Source organism: Lynx canadensis, chromosome D2, assembly GCF_007474595.2.
Source record: "Lynx canadensis isolate LIC74 chromosome D2, mLynCan4.pri.v2, whole genome shotgun sequence".
In the NCBI taxonomy this organism is placed as follows: domain Eukaryota; kingdom Metazoa; phylum Chordata; class Mammalia; order Carnivora; family Felidae; genus Lynx; species Lynx canadensis.
In genome coordinates, this window is record NC_044313.2 from 24,674,376 (window position 1) to 24,694,016 (window position 19,641).

Genomic DNA, 19,641 nt, shown 5'->3' on the forward strand with positions numbered 1-19,641 from the left:
CTACTGAGACAGGTTAGTGGGTGGGAGGCTGTGAGTGGGAGATTACGGTGGAGGGGGAGAGTCAGAGAGAGAAAGTGAGATGGAGATACAGTTTATATATAGCATGTGTGTTTTTCCACATAAACACAACATACGCGTCCAAAAGGTGAGAACCTCTTTCAGTGTGGGTTGTGGACCAGAGGAATCAGACCCGCTTAAGGAACTTATTTAAAAAAATGAAGATTCTGTTTTCTACCCCTCATGCACTGAGATCTGTGCCCAGAGGTGTCACCCCTTCCATAACTGTACTGGGGCCACCGGCTGCTCAGGGCTCTGTTCCTAAGCAGACCTGAGTCATCTGCAAGAACCTCCAGAGGAGGCCAGATGGCACAACGCCTCTTGGAAAGCTAGATTTATTTCCAGACCTCCAGTGACTCAAGATAATCAAGAGCTACATGAGCAGCCCCTCCAGTAGTTATTGTCTGGGGGAAGGTGACAGAGGTGGGGGGGAGAGGGGCACAAGAAACACAGGAGCAGGGCCAAGGGCAGCCACATAGCATCTGCTAATGGCTCCCAAGTGTTGACTCCCAGCCACCCCAGCACAAGAAGAACGAACCCCCACTTTAAGGGCCTTTTGCATTGAGATCTATGGCTCAGCAGGGGCCCAGCTTCTTTTCCACTTATGAGCATCACTCAAATCTTCCAGTAGCCTCTACGGAACCCAGCCCTGAGCAGCATGAGTGCGACATGAAAAAAACCCCACCCAAGGGTGGGACACATCCTGCCAGATACCCAATACGGCACAGTACAGGCACTGGGGCCTACAAGCCACCTCCAGTAGTACATTCCTGTGCTGCAAGGTGGCCCCACCTCATGGAGCCCATCTCCTCCAGACAGCAGTGCCTGCATAGGAGAGCGCCCACTGGATGCTGAGGACGATGGGCCTCCTGGCACATAGGAGGTTCTCAACAAACCTCTGTTGGCTGGACGCATGCAAGAGCAAAGCAACCCTGAGCTCCTGGTGTATATACCAGTGGATACGGTAATCCCCTAAAGACTAAGTGTTATAGTAGTTAAAGCCCAAATCCTGAAAGCAGACAGCCCTGGGTTCACATTCCAGCACCGCCACTTCTGTGTGGCCCCCAGAGCCTCCCCGTCTCCCTCCACACAGGCACATCGACCTCATAGGCCTGCGGTGAGGAACAAAGAGGAAAACCGTGAATCAACTCAGTGTCTGGCGCACAGAAAGAAACTGGGCAATGGTAGCTGGTATGTAGAATTAGCTCCGGAAAGTTCCATTTCTCTTACAAGGTAGAGGCGAGAAGGATGAGAGGTGAGTGGCAGGAGGTGGGAAGTGGAGAGAGACCACTCTAAGTAGTACCAATCTGATGCAAACCGGGTTCAGTTTTCCCCAGCATCCCGCTGTGAAAGCTCAAGCTCACAGAGCCAAGAAACCTCCAAAGGTCACACAGTGCAGAGCTGGGATTCAAGTCCAGCCGGTCCTCAAAGCCTTGCTCTTTCCTTAACAAAAGCTGATGTGTAAAAGCCTCTGGTGGGTCTGGAAGGTGACTGAGCAGAAGCCAATCCCTTCCTGGCCCTGTGAGCACAGCTAAGAATGCACTGAGCTCAGAAACTACCTGCACACAGGAGGACCCGGGATGGATATTATTAGTGTAGTGTGGAGATGAGCCGGGAGGGAAAGGATAAATATAAGAAAAACAATTAGCAAACTGATGTAGCTCAGTTCTGTTTTTCCTCATACTGGAAAGGATAACCATCTGGGTGTAAGACCCAAGCCTGTGCTTGAAGGCACCAGAGCAAGGATATCTGGAAGCAAAAGACAGTAGTTCATACACAAAGAAATGCAGAGAAAACCAAAGCAGGACACCTGCCTAGCAGCCCACGTTCAACAGAAAACAGAAAAGCAAATTAACTCATTTCTGAAATGCATGTGAACTAGTGAAAATTAATTCTAAAGTTATGAAGTATGCAGATACCCCAAAGAAACCAGGATCCTCTATCCTGTATGCTGGCCCAGGCCTGCCAGGGAACACTCTAGCAGAATGACAAAGCTATTTATGCCCATTACCCTGCTAATTCCACTTTCGGTAATATACTTTTATATCCCAAAGAAATCACTCAAAAGTAAAAAAGAAAAAAGCTATTTGTATGGAAATATTCATAACACTGCCATCCCTCACAGGGGGAAAAAAAAAACAATTAAACAACCTAAATACCCAACAGCACAGACATATTCAAGCAATTAATAGCATATTCTATGATGGATTCCACATTGTTACTACAAATTGAGAACTGAAACTACATGCTTGTATTAATACAGGGGGAAAATGTAGAAACATACCTAAGTTACAAACTAGAGCAAAAGAATGCTGTGCTTATTATAGCTACGTATAAATATGTATATCCACTTGATAACCCTGTGTTTGGTATTAATGAGATTATATTCTACAAAGTTAGATACATAATGAAAAACTATTTTTGTTTTATGTATTGACTTAGCCTAAAGTCTACCTTTAAAAAATGCGTGTCTATTTAATATGTAATTGTGGAAATGCAAATATACACCCCTGTATAGATGGTCATAAATGACAATCAGGATGGAATACTATTTTTAAATGAACTGGGATCATGATGAATCTACTTTGTATACCAACTTCAAATCTTTATTTGTTTATATTTAAATGTTTCCAAGAACATTATATTACAGGATGCCCAGTGGCTGACTTCCACATTGTTCTTCACTACGGTGGTTAGCCGTTATTTACCGCTGAGGTTAAGCTGACGTATCAGCGATCGCCATGCACATACATTCTTCTGTTAAAACTGTTTGTCTGTCCTGCCTCTTCCTTTTAGACTGCCAGCTTTTTGAAAAGCGGGATTGTGTCTTCCCTCTTCTTCCAAGTGCCTCCACAGAGAGCATCTTTGAACTGATTCACAGACTGGGGCTCCATTAGGATTTAATGATGAAGGTTAAGAGAAAAGGCAGGATAATTATCAACTATATTTATAAGACAGAATAATGCTGAAAGACTTACAAATCGGAGCTAGGTACAAATAATTAACTTGCTATGTTTTATTTTGGCAAAGGTCTTGAAACAAATAAAATATTCTCCATGTTCATTCATTGATAAGCCATATCTAGTATGTGTTAGTGATACAAAGATAAATTAGACCTGGTCCTGCCCTTCCTACAGAGTATTTCACATTTAGTGAGTTAGACACATGAACATACAATAGCAACATAAAGAGAGTGACTCCGATGGACATCAGCACAAAGTGCTGTCAGTAAGGAGAAAAGGCTGTCTCGGCAGGCTTCCAGGAGGAGGATTACTAGCTGAGCTGAATCCTAAGAGGATGAATAAGGTGTAGCCATAAGGAGACCGCAGTCGGTGAAGGGCTAGGAAGGGGGCAGAATTCCAGGCGAAGGGAACAAAACCCACAAAGGCAGAGGTATGATGAGCCGGAACAGCCAGCAGATCTCAAACACAGGATCTGAGTTAGGGACAGCTGAGGCTGGGTCAACCTAAAAGCCTGGATTTTGAGAAGGGTCTCACTCCATTATTTTGGGTGGTGTGTGCCCTTAGACTAAGAGCAGGGGAGGAAGATGGGAGGGAAGAAATATACAAAAGGCCAGCGACACATGTCACTGCAGGTCAGGAGAGACAGCAGAAAGCATCTGAACACCGTGTCCAACATAAAAGGAAAGCTGATTTCACTTCCTCAACATGTCTTGACCCTCAAAACACCACCTCTCGGGCTGCACTGAGTGACAAACAACTTGGAAGCTATTCAAACGAGGGATATTCTAGCAGAACGTTACATGATTAAGAGAGAACACATACCAATTTCTATTTGGTAAATGCAAAGTTACTCTGGAACGGGGTGAAAAAAATTACACATTTTCCTAAACTACTCATAGAACCCCCCCAAAAAAGTGACTCCCCCAGATATACTTTATCAATAAAAGATTTTTTTTCCTACTTGAAGAAACAGGTTTTAGAATGTCAAAATGTGGACAATGATAAAATACCCTCTTTCTCTTTTCCTCCACAAACCCATGAAAACTTTGTTGTCCTGCTTACAAATTTTGTTTCATGGAAGAAATGGAGTATTTTCCTTTAACATATTTTTTTTTGCCAGCCCAGAGGAATGTTCTCATGTGGGGCCATCACTGCCACCCACCCCTGAAGAGAGACCAAGGGGTACAGGAAGGACCAACCCAATGTGCCCAACCTTGAAGAAAGGAAAGCCTTCCTGCTCTGAGGACGTGTGATATACTCTCACCCAGTCACACTCGAAATGAGCTGATATAGCCACAGAAATGGAAGGTCTCAGGTTCAGTCATTAGACAAATATTAATGAAGCCTCTTCTATGTTCCAGCTCCTGAGCCAGGTACACACACACACACACACACACACGTATATATATATATATTAGTGCATAAAATAAGCTGTCCCTGCTCTCAGGAAGTATTAAATCTATAGTAAAGATGAGACTTTTAAACTAGACAAAGAAATGAATGTATAACTACAAATTGCAAAGAAATTTTCTGAATTAACGAATAGCAAAAGGGATTATCTGTCACATCCAGAGATCAGAAATGCCCTTTCTAAACAGTGAATGGATCATGAGAAGTAGCTGGCCACTTAAAGAACAGCAGAAGGGAAGCCACAGCCCTCACAAGAAACAGTAGTGGTGAAGGCCCTCAGGCTGAAAAGACTTTGGCACACTTAACAAACAAAAAGTCAGAGAGGCTGGAGGGTGGCAGATCAGCAGGAGATGAAGCTGGGAAGGGAGTGAAGCACACAGAGGCCTTGTAGGACATGGAAAAAGAAAACTATCCTGAGGGTAATTTTGGAGCTAAATGTCGCATTGCTGGTGTCCTGGAGTTGGAGGTGGGGGCAAGCCACGGCACTAGAGAAAATAAAGAGGTGGGTTCTTCCTTCCACTGCTAAAAAAAAAAAAAAAAAAAAAAAAAAAGACTTAAAATTCAGATTCCCACTACCTAACTATAACACCCCCATCAACAGGGGTGTTCATACAGTTTTTTTCTACTGTTCTGACTAAATTGATAAGAGAATTTCCATAGCAAACAAAATCCTGGAATAACTAAGGATGTGCCTAACTAGGTGGGGACCGATCTCGGGCTAGGATGCGCCACCGTCCCCCACTAACACGTGTCTGTGGACGGCTCTCCAAGAGAGATCCGAGTCTCCCCTAGCCCTCATCTAACCCTCAAGGGTGCTACTGCCAGATTCATCTTTCCTGATGCACCTGTCTCGGCAGACGACTTCCTTGTTCTCACAGTATCAATCACTTTCCTACCTGCTAAGGCCTGTGGCCCTCGGCCTAGAATGCAAGCAAGCCCCTCTGATGTCTGGCTGCCCCATCACCTCCCCGCGCTACTCCCCTAAATGAACCTCTGCTCTCCACTGACTCCACTTCTGACCCCCTTCCAGTTCTCTTTCTTCCCTGTTCCATGTTAGGCTCATCCTAAACCCCAGCTCCTCCCTAGGGACCCAGTGACTAGGACAGACAGTACAGATCTAGGTGGAATTCGTGACTCTGCCACTTTCAGCTGGGTGACTTTGGACCAGTCACTTAACCTCTGCGATAAGCCTAGGTTTCTTCCTCTGTGAACCAAGTAGGAGGCCCCTGCCTTCCAGGCAATTGTGAGGAAGAAACAAGGCAAAGCACTATTCTTCCTTTTTGTCTCCTATCAAACCCCTGGCTTCTCAGAAGCCAGCCACAGCTGCCCCAGGCCGACTCTTTCCTCTTCCATGCACACCTGCTACAGCAACTACCCTGTCCCGCTCGTGATGGTTTGCAGGTCTGATTCTCAGAAGCTGCGGCCTCTGAAAGCACGCACTCTGGCTTTCCATCTTCCTATTCCCAGGAAATGAGCAAAGAAAGGAATGCGTCAAACACCTGTCCCGGTCCCTGGCACACAAAATGTGCCAAGAAATGTTTTCCCTTCTATGGCATTTTAATATGTCATCCTGTGTTGGAATTGTGGTGCGCGTGTCTTCTCCTCCTCACTGCCTTTCAAGTTCCTTGGAGCTATGGACATGTCTTAGTCATTTTTTAAATTTATTTTTTAAATGTATATATAGTAAAACTTACTTTGGCGTACAGTTTTTTGAGTTTTGACAAATGCATGAAGTTGGGTGACTATCCATTTTAGACATTTTTAGTTCTCTCTACATACTTTATCTCTCTATAAATGTTTGATGAACAAATGAGTGAAAAACTGAAGGAAGGAAACAATAAACAAACAAATACTTGCTGGCAAGTTTCCACAATGTCCACCTTAGAGAGTTCTTGAGTCAAAGGAAGTTCAGAGGATGAGACAGTAACTGTTCTGTCACCTTTCTACAAAGCCATTTCTCAGTATCTCTCCACAACCTTTAAAACTTGCATGTACCCTCTGTCCCTGTGCAGCAAATTCTAAGACAATGTCTGGACAAAACAATCAGATGCCCGCAATGATTTAGGTGCCAGGAAGGACACAAGAGCATAATTTATAACAGCAAACTACCAGAAACAACATAAATGCCAACAATCAAGGGAAGGTCAATTAAGCTGTGGTACTTCCATATGATGGATTAAAATCGTAATCTCACATTCTTATTTTGTAATATTGAATATAAGGTATAATCATGCAATGTCAAGGGTAAAATACAATCCATAAAACACTATACATAATACTAACAAATGTTTTTTAAAAACACATCATATGGATATACGCATATTCTGTATAAAGACAATGTTAAACACAAAAATTTAATATAACTTTTATATTATTACAAAATAAATGTTCATGTGTGTTGACATAATCCTCAGTGCATGACAGTGGAATTTTTATTTTCTTCATTACAAGTTTCCATATTTTCTAATTTCTTATGATAGATACTCCTATTTCTTTTATAGTCAGAAACGCTATAAAAATAGAATTGAAGGGCCTTTATCTCTGCTTTAAAAATCTCATAACCTTTATTTCATCTCTAGATGATTCAGTGGTGGCTAAATTTTAACATTCAAGATGTGGCATATGGCTCTGCTTAAATGAGAGCATGCTTTCTGTCTGAAGCATGTTCAGAAATAACCCATCCCACTGGTGGGTGACACATTTCCTGCACACCTACAGGAAGCAGACCCTTCTCCAGGGGGCCGGGGCTGCCACCTTGGTGACATTGAGGGAGTGTCAGATAAAGGACACTGGGTAGGGTCTGGGATGTGCAGAGTGGCCTCGCCTTCACCACTAACAGGTACATGACTTCCCTCAGCCTAAGTGCCAAGCCTCTGATGCATCCCCTTCTGTATCCCCAGCAACTAGCAGAGGGCCAGCCCACACAGCAGACAACCACAAGATGCTTATTAAATGAGTATGGGTAAGATATGAGTAAGAGCTGGGAGGTGGAAGGCAGAAGACGTACTCTAGAAGCACAGAGGGGCCTTGTTCTCTTGGGTGGCCGACCGCCTGCACCCACAGCCCTGGCTGTCATACCTCCCGGTACCTGCATTTCAAGTTGTGACCTGCAGCTTCTCTAATCAAGAGCCAGAAACCGTTATCCCACCCTTTGAATCTGAGTTGGTGTTGACTCGTTTTCCTCCAAAGAATATGGCAGAAGCAATGGTGCCCCAGTTCTGGGCCTAGGCTCCCAGAGATGCCGTGTTTCCACTTGCTTTTTAAGAGCCCTACCCAGCCTCCAGGAGCACAATCTGAGGTTAGTCTGCTGGAAGGAGAGACACGCGGCCGGCCACCCCCCAGTAGCCCTGCCACCGGCTGATGTGTGCGGGAGAGCAGGTGCATGAGGAAGACCGGCCAAGACCAGAACAACTGACCAGCTGGGCCCAGCCCGAATTGCTGACTCACACAGTTCTAAGCCAATTTAATGTGTTTTTTTAAGCCACTGAGTCATGGGAGATGTGTGACAAATGGACCTTTATTTCAGCTTTTAAATCTCCATTTATATATCTTAAAGGTATCTAAAACCCAGCACACTTAAAATGGAACTCTTGTTCTCCCTCCCAGAACCTCCAGTAGTCTGTGAATGACAGGATTATCCTTCCCACTGCATGTGACAAAAAATTAGAAATCATCCTCAAATCCTCCCTTGTCTTCTCCTACATGTTTCTATATCCAATGCATCAAGTTCTGTTGACTTTTCCACCTAAATATTTCCCAAATCCATTTACTTCTCAGTCTTTATCACCAACACTTCTCTAAGTTACCATCAATCCATTTCTGCTGTGTGACCTTTAACAGGTTACTTTACTTCTCTGAGTTTCCATTTCCTTGACTATAAAATAGAGACAACACCAGTACCTACTTCACAGAATTGTTATTTACATTAATGACATGATGCATCTGAAGTGCTCAATAGAAAATATGGTACAGAGTAAGCATTCAGTAAATGTTAGTTTGTTTTCCTTAATAATAACAGCACACGATGCCAATTTATAATGGGCGCCAGTCTTCCCATATACCAACAGTTCCTACCCTCTCACTTACCTGAAGACAATGCAAACCACCTTCACCCATGCCCCTTTCCCTCTCTTGCCTCCAGGCCTTTACATATGTTTTTTTCCTCCATTTGGAATGTCCTTCCCAGCCATCCATTACAGATGAACTCCTATCCATCCTTCAAAACACAAGTCATATCTTTACCTCCAAACTTCCACCTCTCCCTGAGGCCCCTCCATACGGAACTAATAACTCCCCTAATCAGTCCCTCTTTTACCCTATTCATATTGCATGCATGCTTCCACTGATTTGCACATTATTGTAACTTATTTATTTATATCCATCTCAGTTTTACTGTTAGCTACTTGAAGGCAGAAGCCATGTCCTTACATCCCCAGCATGTAAAATCATGCCAAGTACCCAGCATGTGCTAAGTAAATGCTTGGTGAATGACTAAATAAATGAAGATCCACCTTTATGTCCTCCGTCAACTCATAAAAGTAGAATGTACCCTGAATCAATGGAACCAACTTTGTCTAGAAGCTCTGGGAATCTTCGGTCTGTCAGTGCTAAAGTAACTGGCACCCATGTGGAAAATATTTGCTGTCACTCCCCCACCCAGATCCCAAATTCTAGTTCAAAGCCAAGTGCCTGTCTCCCCGCCAGGGCAGCCCACAGCTTTACTGCAAATGTTTCCCTCAGCTCTCCTCTGTGCATAACCTTAGCTATATTATTTACTACCGTGAACACCATAATATGTATTTAAATATGCTGTAAAGGTCAGACAACTGAGCCATACCCCTTCCCGGGAATCCATTTCACACCATGGCAGAATCAGGCCTCCCAGCACTCACTCAAACCCAGATTTGAAGGTAAATTATGAAGGCTTTTTTTTTTTCTGGTGTGAGGACGACCTCATCATGCATCATATTCTATGGAATAATAGCGATAAATCCATCTGTTACAAGCTGGGAGAACAGCAAGTGTTGGAAGCCACAGAATGATTTTAACTTCTGGGCTGTCACCCTCATATTCACAAAGTTCAGCTATAAAAACCAAACTCAGGTTAAAAAAAAAAATAAGGAGAAGAGAGATGGAGAAGGCACTTGGGAGGGGAGAAAGCACTTGGGAGGAGACAAACTGCCCCCCCCCCCCCCCCCCCCACCATCAGCAGGAGATGCTCCCAACAGGGGATTCTTAAACTTTTACAAGGCCACTCATGTCCCCTTCTGGTCTAGGTATCTCTTCATTTGTCCTCGCATTGAGCCTTCAGTGCAGGTCTCCTTAATTTAGAGGCTCAAAGAGCTCTTACAGAAGATGATGAAATGATAGATCCTCTCTCCACAGAAGCATACACTTAACACACAATTTTCCACTCAATCTCAGGGTATTCGTGGATCCCCTAAAGCCTCTCCATGGATCAAGAAACCAAAAAAAAAAAAAAAAACCTAATTTGTTCTACAGTATTCCTCAGCTAAGACTGAAAATATAAACGGTGGTAGGCTGATGCCTCCAAAAACAAAATAGAGCCCTCTCTGCCCCACCCCCAACCACACACACAACCTGTACAGGGAACTTAGTGAAGAGATTTTAGAATGAGAGAGTTTCTTAAGATGAATATTCAGATTGTGTGTCAACTAAACTTCAGTTAAAAATTTAAAAGTTTGTAACAAGAGCAACAGTCCAGAAGTGTCTGTAAATGTAGCCTGGGGGGTGCACATCCTAGGATGTTTTCCCAGAAGCACTCAGAATGCAGGAAGAGTTGGGTTACAGGCTCTATGGAACCTGGCTCTGCCCCTAAAGCCTAGGGACCCAGGGAGTTTCCCAGAGTTTGTCATAAACTGAAGTAGAAGGGTCTCAACAGCTCAGAGCAAACCCTACCCTGGCACACATCCCTTAGTTCTCTTCCATATGCTTTCATTATAAAAACCATAGAACACCAGAGACAATTCTGGGAAGAAAAAAAAATACATAATCACATTAGCCTCTTATAACTGTTCCCATATTTAGGATTCCTTTCTTACTGGATGAAATGTAGACCTTTGTAAAGATCTGTGATCAAGGACATATGCCCTTTTGAGCTATCTTTTTGTTTTCACCTAACCTATCATAAATGTATTCTCATTTTTCCTTAAAGACTTCATAATGATCATTACTGCTATCATGGAATGTACCTTATTATGTTTCCTTTTTGGTTTAAATGTGATTGTTTTCATGCCCCTAGCATCTTTTCATTTGAGGGCAAGTTCTTAGGATAAATTCCAAGATGTGGTATTAATCAAAAGCCATGCTCAATGCTATAGCTTTGGGTACAACCTGTCATGCTGCTTTCCAAAATAGTTGTTCTGATTTGAAATGCCACCAGAATGATTATTCCAACTGAAGACAGCTCAAGGGCTTCATCATTAGTCACAATCAAATGTTGTGCTGTTCTTGGAGGGCACTAGCCATACTCCTACTGGGTCACCTGTAACTATGCTCCCTATCTCTCTATGCCTAGACTTAACCTCTGGGCACACAGAAAATCAACTCAGAGGATTCCAACCTAGAATGGTGGAATGACCTGGACTTAGTCATAAATATTCTGTTTAGAATCCTATCTCTACTCCTCTTCTATTCAAGAGTACAAAACTGAAGCACAAAGATCACGGTTTATAGCCACCCCCCCCTCCATGATTCAAACAGAACAGGTGCTCATTAGATTGGGGTGGACTGTATTAGAAAACTAAATGACTCCCATGCAGCACCTAAGATTTGGCTAAGGGTGACAACTCATGATTTGTCTTCCCCTATTTATCTGCTTATCTAAACCCTACCTGTTTGAAAGAATTAATGAAACTTTGGAGTGTCTAGAGTTGAAGCCTTCCTAAGGCATAGGAAGCTCATACCTACCAGCCAGTCCACCTCTGGTAGAAATCAAGTAAGTTGCCCAATTCATATGAAATGGCATCTATTCTGGTTTCTTGAATGATACCAGTTTTCCAAATCTTATCCTATCTCAATGAGGAGCTTTGTTAACTTCTGAATATTGAATATAACTGCATTAGGATCCCACTTCCACAATGCAGCCAAGTTCATGGAAAGGAACCACAACTAAGCTTCAGTTGGTGGATTTTGCTGCTAATTATGTGACAATAGTAGAGCCACTTCATCTGTTTTACCCTCTGTATCTGTACCTGGATTATTGACTTAATCATGCCCACCTTGCCTATTTCCAGGGCTATAAGAATAGACGAAAGGTGGGGCGCCTGGGTGGCGCAGTCGGTTAAGCGTCCGACTTCAGCCAGGTCACGATCTCGCGGTCCGTGAATTCGAGCCCCGCGTCGGGCTCTGGGCTGATGGCTCAGAGCCTGGAGCCTGTTTCCGATTCTGTGTCTCCCTCTCTCTCTGCTCCTCCCCCGTTCATGCTCTGTCTCTCTCTGTCCCAAAAAAAATAAATAAACGTTGAAGAAAAAAAAAATTTAAAAAAAAGAATAGACGAAAGGTGTAAAGGTGGAAATGAGGCACCTTTACAAAAGTACCAGGTATGATAAAGAAGGAAACTAATATTTACTTTGTGCCCCTCCCATGAAGTAAGGACCATTAAATAAACTTTTAATAACCTATTTCATCCTCTCTACAGTCCATATAAGCAAGATTTTATGTAGATGAAAGGAGAGCCTGGACGACCTAAGTCCAAATCCTGATTCTGCCACCTAGTAGTTGTGCTGACTCGGACCAACTTCCTTAACCTTTGATTATCACCTGTCTCCTCAACCTTAAAATAGGAATGATTAAAATTCCTACTCTCAGGTGCTTGTTAGAATCAAATGAGATGCTCCATAAGATAGCTCCATGAGAACTATAAAGCACTAAACAATAGAATGTTTTATACCCCAATATGGTTATTACATAACTGGAGCTAAATGGGAAATGTATACCCACCAACCTGGGAACTGACATCCAAGAACTATTCCTCAGGGTTGATCTGGGTCCCAGCATTGTGTGGTTAAGTGATGACAGAATGGCTCTTTCCCTGGGGTTTGAAACCGGTTTAGGAGACAGTGAAAGATCTCTGTGACAGCTGTAAATTTAGTCAAAGACAGAGACCTTGAGCCCTGGAGGAGGGCCCTCCAAGAAAGAGCTAGAGGAGAAAACGATCAAGAACAAAATACTGCCTTTCATGAGAATTCAGAAGCAATAATGGGGTCACTCACCTGCAGTAAGAGCCTGAGTGAGTTAAATGAGCCTGGGAACTCACGCAGGAGCATTAAATGCATTCCTTATAAACAGCAACCCAGAGATACCCAGAAAGGGAGAAAGGTGATAAGGTAGAAGGAAAAAAAAGTGCCAGTGATGGGTAATATAGAGGATTATAGAAAGTGCTTACAGCAGTGGTTTTTAAAAATATTTTACACATTCTTTCTTTAAAGGAAATCAATGTGGAAATCCAATGCATATAACAAGTAAAATCAAGGTGAGCTAGTTGAGGAAAGGTCTGGAGCCTGAATGCTCAGCCCTACAGCCCCTCCATCCCCCAGAGGCAGCCTCACTGAGGAAAGTGAGGCACTATGGGATCTGACAGTAGAATCAGAAGGCCACCAACTCAAAAAGGGATTGGATCTGTGACAAAGACAACCAACTCTATTACCCACTTCTCTCTCTTCCTTTGAGAGCTGAAACCCCTCGTAGAGATTTCATTTCAAAGCCTCTCTTGCAGCTAGAAGTGGCCTTGAGATGACTCAGCTCTTGCCAGTAGAATGTGAGTGAAAGTGGCGTGTGCGGCTTCTGCATCACTTCCTTCAAAAGAAATGGACTGTTCCCTTTCTCGCTCACTACAGGCATGGATAAGACAATGGCTAGCTTCAACCATGTGAAAAGGACAAAGTTAGAGGCTAATAGGGCAACAAAATGGAAGGGGCCTGGGCCTCTAGGATGAGCTTGTGGAGCAGAGCCACCTCCCCTCCCTGGGCCACCCACCTACACCAGACATGGGAGAGAAAGAAATCTCCATCCTGTTCAAGCCTCGGCACCATGAGTGTCACTGTTACAGATCCCCTGTGACCTAGCTAATGACGTATGTAGGAAGAAAAGAGAAAAAGAAGGGGGAAACCCTCAATTCGGTGCCTCCTACACTACCTCCAAATCTTCTCTGAGCCCATGACTTGGCCCCAATGCCAGAATGATGACCTCTTTCAATGACCAGAAGTTGTTCATAGTTTGAATGGAAACAGATTCTGTTTATGCTTCATTTCTTAGGAAAAGTGATTCTGTAGATGCTCCATAGTTCCCAAATGGATCCTGGGACTACACTATGGCAGCACAGAGTTCCTGCCCTTTCTTTTCTTTTGCTACATCTGGGCTTCAGACTTGGAGCTGGGATGTCACAGTTCTACACATTCTCCACTTCCCAGCACTGCTGCCTCCAGGATATTCCCAGAATGAGCCCGTTGCTTTCTGGGGGAAACCTCAGCCTAGTATCTTGTTCTTTAAATCCCAAAGAGGTCTATCAGCTCAGGCTGAAAAGTACTATCTCAATGCCAAGAACTATTACAAAATGTTGAAAAACAATTCTGTATAAACCCCATAAATCCTAATGGTGTTGCAAGTGCTACTGAGTTTCTATTCTCTTCTATTCTCCCATCTCAGATGATTCAATTGTTAAATATAGCCAGAATAAGGAGGGTTTTGGTCCTCCTTTCCCATCACCTGACAGGCTCACTTTCTCTTGGCTTCACAGATCCAGTATCGTGAAACCACTGTTAAATACTAGATCATTACTGAAAATGATGATGTTGAGGTGTACAAAAGAAACTAAATGCCTTGGAATATAAAAGCTATTCTAATCACCACATCTAATTACCAAGAAGAATGACTCACCAAAATATTTAAAATGTCTTAAAATATAATAAAGTGAAAAGAAAGAATGTGAGCAATTGCTTAGTGAGCTGGCAATGGAAGTAGATCTCAGAGAATACAAATCCCATTTTAGCATCAAAGAAGCCAGGATCTTTCAAAATCATTGTAAGTTCTATTCTTATCCATGTTTAAACTTAAGACCTTCAGAAGTGAAACTTTCGAATTTTAAACAGGATCTTCTGAAGCTTGCCCTTGCCATATACTACAATGACACTGTGAGCTTTTACATATCTGTAAATTTATGTACAGTTCCGGTCTTAGAACTAAATGTATGCCTCAATGCTTTAGTTTCTCTTTTCAGGCTCTGCTTCCAAACATATATACCCAGATGAAAGTCCTAAGTTGTAAAAATTATGTTCACAGCAGATTCGTATCTTACCCTCAAAGATTCCATTTGCACTATGCACAATACATAATTCATTTATTCACACACTCACTGTGTTTACGGCAGCATGAGTGACAGGCACAAAAGAGACATTAGCACAGACTGAGCCGATCGCAGGGCTGGACCTTTTACAGGCGTATTTTTCACCATCAAAAAAATAGCCACAGGTAGGCATTTTTATTTCCATTTTACAAATGAGGAAATTATGGTCTGAAAAGGTTAAAGAATTTTTCCAAGGTCAAATTCAAAGATCTGTCTGGCTATAGAGCCTGTCCAATCCCCCACACTATTTCTCTCCAGGGGAGACAGGAAAGTCAAAAACAAATAATAAAAGCTATGGTGCCTTAACCTAGTAGCCCTAAGCTTCAAATGAGACAGGTCCTTTTAATTTCCCCCTGCTTACAGATGAGGAAGCATGGGTATGGACAGATTAAGTGACTTCTCCAGGTGACACCAACTATAAGTGGTAAGAATAGGATTTGAACCCAGGGCCATCTGGCTATATGGCCCTTACCACTCTATTAAAAGAAGTGAAAATCCATGGATTGAAAATGAGCAATACAATAGTCACCAATTTCTACAAATTTAGGAGAAGGAAGAATCAGTCCCGGCTAGCTGAATCAGGGAATACTTCAAAGCACAGGTGCTTTCTGAAACTAGTAGCTTAAGGTGGGGGGTAATCTCAACATCAGAGTAACCAGGAGTAGAAGGAAATTGATATGCACAGGGTCTTTCAGTGACTGACTTAGTATAACCCAAAAGCCCATGGTTTATATTCACTCTTGGTGTTGTGTAGTCAGTGGGTTTTGACAGGTGCATAATGATGTGTGCGCACCATTACAGTATCAGACAGCATCTTTCCACTGCCCTAAGCATCCCTTGTGTTCTACCTATTCCCTTCTCCACTCACCCCTGGTGAACACTGATCTTTTTCCTGTCTCCATTAGTTTTGCCTTTTCTGGAAATGCCATAGAGCTGAAATCATACAGTGTATATAGCTGCTTCAGATTGGATTATTTTACTTAATAATATGCATTTGAGGTTCCTCCATGTATTTTCACAGCCTGGTAGCTCATTTCTTTTTAACACCAAATACTATTCCATTGTATGGATGTACCACTGTTTATTTTTCCATTCACCTACTGAAGGACATTTTGGTTGCTTCCGAGTTGTGGCAATTATGAACAAAGCTGCTATAAACATCCATATGCAGGTTTTTGTGTGGACATATGTTTTCAACTCATTTGGTTAAATACCAAATTTTGCTAAATCGGATGGTGAGAGTACATTTAGTTTTTTAAGAAACTGGCACGCCGTCTTTCAAAGTGGCGGCACCATTTTGCATTCCCAGCAGCAGTGAACGGGAGTTCCTGTTGCTTCCCACCTTCGTCAGCATTTGGTGTTGTCAGCGTTTTGGATTTGCACCATTCTAATAGGTGTGTTATCATAGCAGAGTTGCATTTTTTAAAAGAGCTTCCCTGTGATTCTCCTGCAGATGGCTCGAGGTTGAGAAATTTTAGGAAACTTAAAGAAAAAGGCTTTACCACCAGCTTGCAGTCTCTCATGTGAGGGTTGAGGATCAGGGCTGATTCTCAACTGGTGCTCACTTGGTACAGACTTGTCAGTTAAATACTGACACAGTCCTAGGCCCATTAGTAAAAAGCTGTTACTGCAAGCCCTCTCTGTGTCCCACTACCACCCACATAGCCCCAGACCCACTGCTTAGACTTTCCAGCGTGTTTCGCATCCTGTACCCAAGGAGCTAAGGCTTGGCCCTGAGAAGACCTCTGGAACTGTGCTCCAGCTACAGCCAGGGTCCTTCCAGACTAGTCAGAGCCCAGACCTTTCCTGGCTATTAAATATTTTAAATATCACCCATGGGTTTATACTATGAGATTATGTACTGCTTCCCAAACTTTCCTGATGACTGTATACACCTGCTGGGCTTGTTAGATAATCGGGTCCCACCCTCAGAATCGCTGATTCAGTACATCTGGGATGGGGCCCAGAAACACGTATACGTGTGGTTTTTCCTTTTTCTTTTGTTCAAACATTCAAGGTGTTGGGTTTTTGGTTGTTGCTGTTGTTGTTGTTTTCCAATCTCCCAGGGTTTTTTTTTTAATGTTTATTTATTTTTGAGAGAGATAGAGACAGAGTACAAGTGGGGGAGAGGGGGAGAGAGAGAGAGAGAGAGAGAGAATACCCAAAGAAGCTCCAGGCTCCCCCGAGCTGTCAGCACGAAGCCCAACACAGGGCTCAAACTCAAGAACTTTGAGTTCATGACCTGAGCTGAAGTCGAATACTTAACCCACTGGGCGCCCCAGGGTGGTTCTTATCTTTGGGAGAGTTTTGCAATTAAAAACAAGAGAGTGGGAAGAACTATTTCCACCCAGGCTAGAAAAATTCTTCTGAGAAAAAGCCAGGTAAGTCCCAAAAACATGGATTTGGGATGTTGAGACATAGGTGAGAGATGTGAAATTCAAATCTTAGTCCTACCTTGCCAGCTCTGTGACTTGGGGCAATTGACTTAACCTGTATGAAACTACGTTTGCTGTAAAGATTAGGTGAAATAAATGTATGTGGTGCATAGGAGTTAGACATACAATTTCAGCCAACATTTTAAGTACCCAGCATACTTGTGGACTGTCTCTCATTAAATATATATATATATATATATATATATATATATATATATATATATATATATATATCAGCCCTGGGGCACCTGGGTGGGCTCAGTTGGCTGAATCAGCTCAGGTCATGATCTTGCAGTTTGTGAGTTGAACCCCACATCGGGCTCACTGCTGTCAGCCTGTCAGTACAGAGCCCACTTCAGATCCTCTGTCCCCTCTCTCTGCCCCTGCCCTGCTTACACTCTCTCAAAAAATAAATAAATGTTTAAAAATAAAAATAAATAAATAAATAAAATATATCAGCCTTGATTCAGACTCAAGGTTTTGCGACCTTTTTCAGAGCAGCAAAATTGGCCAAGGTTGGCCTAGCAAACAGTATGGTGCCATCAAGCCAATGTCAAATGGGGCTCCTTTAATCTTATTTATTTGGTGGACATCCAGCCTACGTCAATGTTTGCTTTAAAACATGCCTTTAGTAGGAAAAAAACCTTTGGCTCCATCTTGAGTTAGAAAACATTTAACTCAAGCACTGTCATTAGTCACTAAAAGTTTCATTTTGCAGCCCTCTTTACCTATGCTATTTTTCTATTTTTGCAGCAGCAAATATTCTTGGCCCAGCTTCTTAACTTGTTCTAAACTGAGTAGAAAAAAAAAAAAAAAAAGGAGGGGGAATGCCTTCTTTCAAAGAATTTCACCCTCCTAAAGACAGAATGATTCCTGGGAATCCCAGCCCAGCCCAAGTCATTAGGGATGAATGCCACCTTGTCATAAGTGCTAGGCTGCAAAGAGTAGAGAAATGGGCAGATAATGAAATTACTGAACACTCAAAGTGTCAGAGACTGACAGGCTGGGGCCATCCATCACCAATTATATGAGGCATTAACATGCTGCTTTCCTATCCAGGGACAAAGACAGCAACAAGAATAGTAAATAGTCTGGAGTGGGTCTGTGCAAGAAAGCAATAATTTAATGACCTGACAGCCAGCCAATACCCTGAAATTGTGGCCTTCCTCTGCCCCAGAACTTGTTTTACACCCAGCACCTGATCCTTGAATGATACAAGATGTCAATGTTCCCTAAACTTCAATCTTTGCTGCACTACCTTCTTTGCAAGCTGCTTCTGTGAAACAGCTGTACTAAATGTGGTGTATTTCTTAAATTGGCTCTTCTTTTTACTAAAATTAATTGATTTTGAAAGAAAACTTGGTATTACTACCAAAATGGAAAATCTACATCACCTACCATAAATGCAGAGGGATCATGAAAATAATAGCAAAGCAAGGAAAACAAGGCCATTAAAGTCTTAATACTGTCCCCTGCTGTGGGCTCTGAGACAGAAGCCACCTTTTTTTTGTTAAAATGGGAGATTATCAAGTGTTAGAAAGGTATTAAAGACACACTAGCCCCAAACGGAGATTCTCCCTTGATGTTCTAAAGGGATCAAAAGCAAACTGAAAAGAATTAAGTATCTCACCAAATGAGCCAATACTACTCACAGCCACATCCACGCTTGAGATGAACTGCCACAAGTCCCAACGCTTTGGAAAATACTACGAAGAGTTCTGGCTACAGAAGGTATGGCACCGACAGGCTTTTCACAAATACAGAACAAGCTATGGACATCCAAATGTGAGAAAACAACAATGCTCTTCCCAGCCAAAAGGTAGATAACTTATGGAATCCCTCCTCAAGGCTATTCTTATGAAATATCTTAGTTTGTTATCCCTTCTATCTTTGGATCCAACCAAGAAGGTTCAGCCAAAGCCATACCACCACCCAGGATGTTCTCAGTCTGAAGCAGGGCATGGAGGCCTGACTGGTGGCTTGGCCATTGGCACATAACTCACATTATGGAGAAAGCTAAAGCTGGTAACTAGAGCCTTTAATCAGGAAGGCAGGATCACAATGGTGTCGTGGTGGCAGGCAGGACTTAGAACTGGTCCAAGTTGAAGGAATGAAATTAGCTTGTACCAAAATCTAAGCAGAACCAGGGACAGCTCCTTGTGGTCCCAAGAATTGATTACAGAACATAACTGGAGCTCTTCAGTTCCCAGCAGAATTGGTCTTTTCTGACCACCACCAAGACTTTTTATATACATACACACACACATACACATATATGTGTTCTATTGGACACCTTACATGTGTTATCAGTAGGACAGCTACTGGCCCTTAAGGAGCATTTTGAAAATTTAGGGCAACAAGGCAATCAATACTGGATTTAGTGGGCAGAGGCAGGAATGCTGATCATTCTATA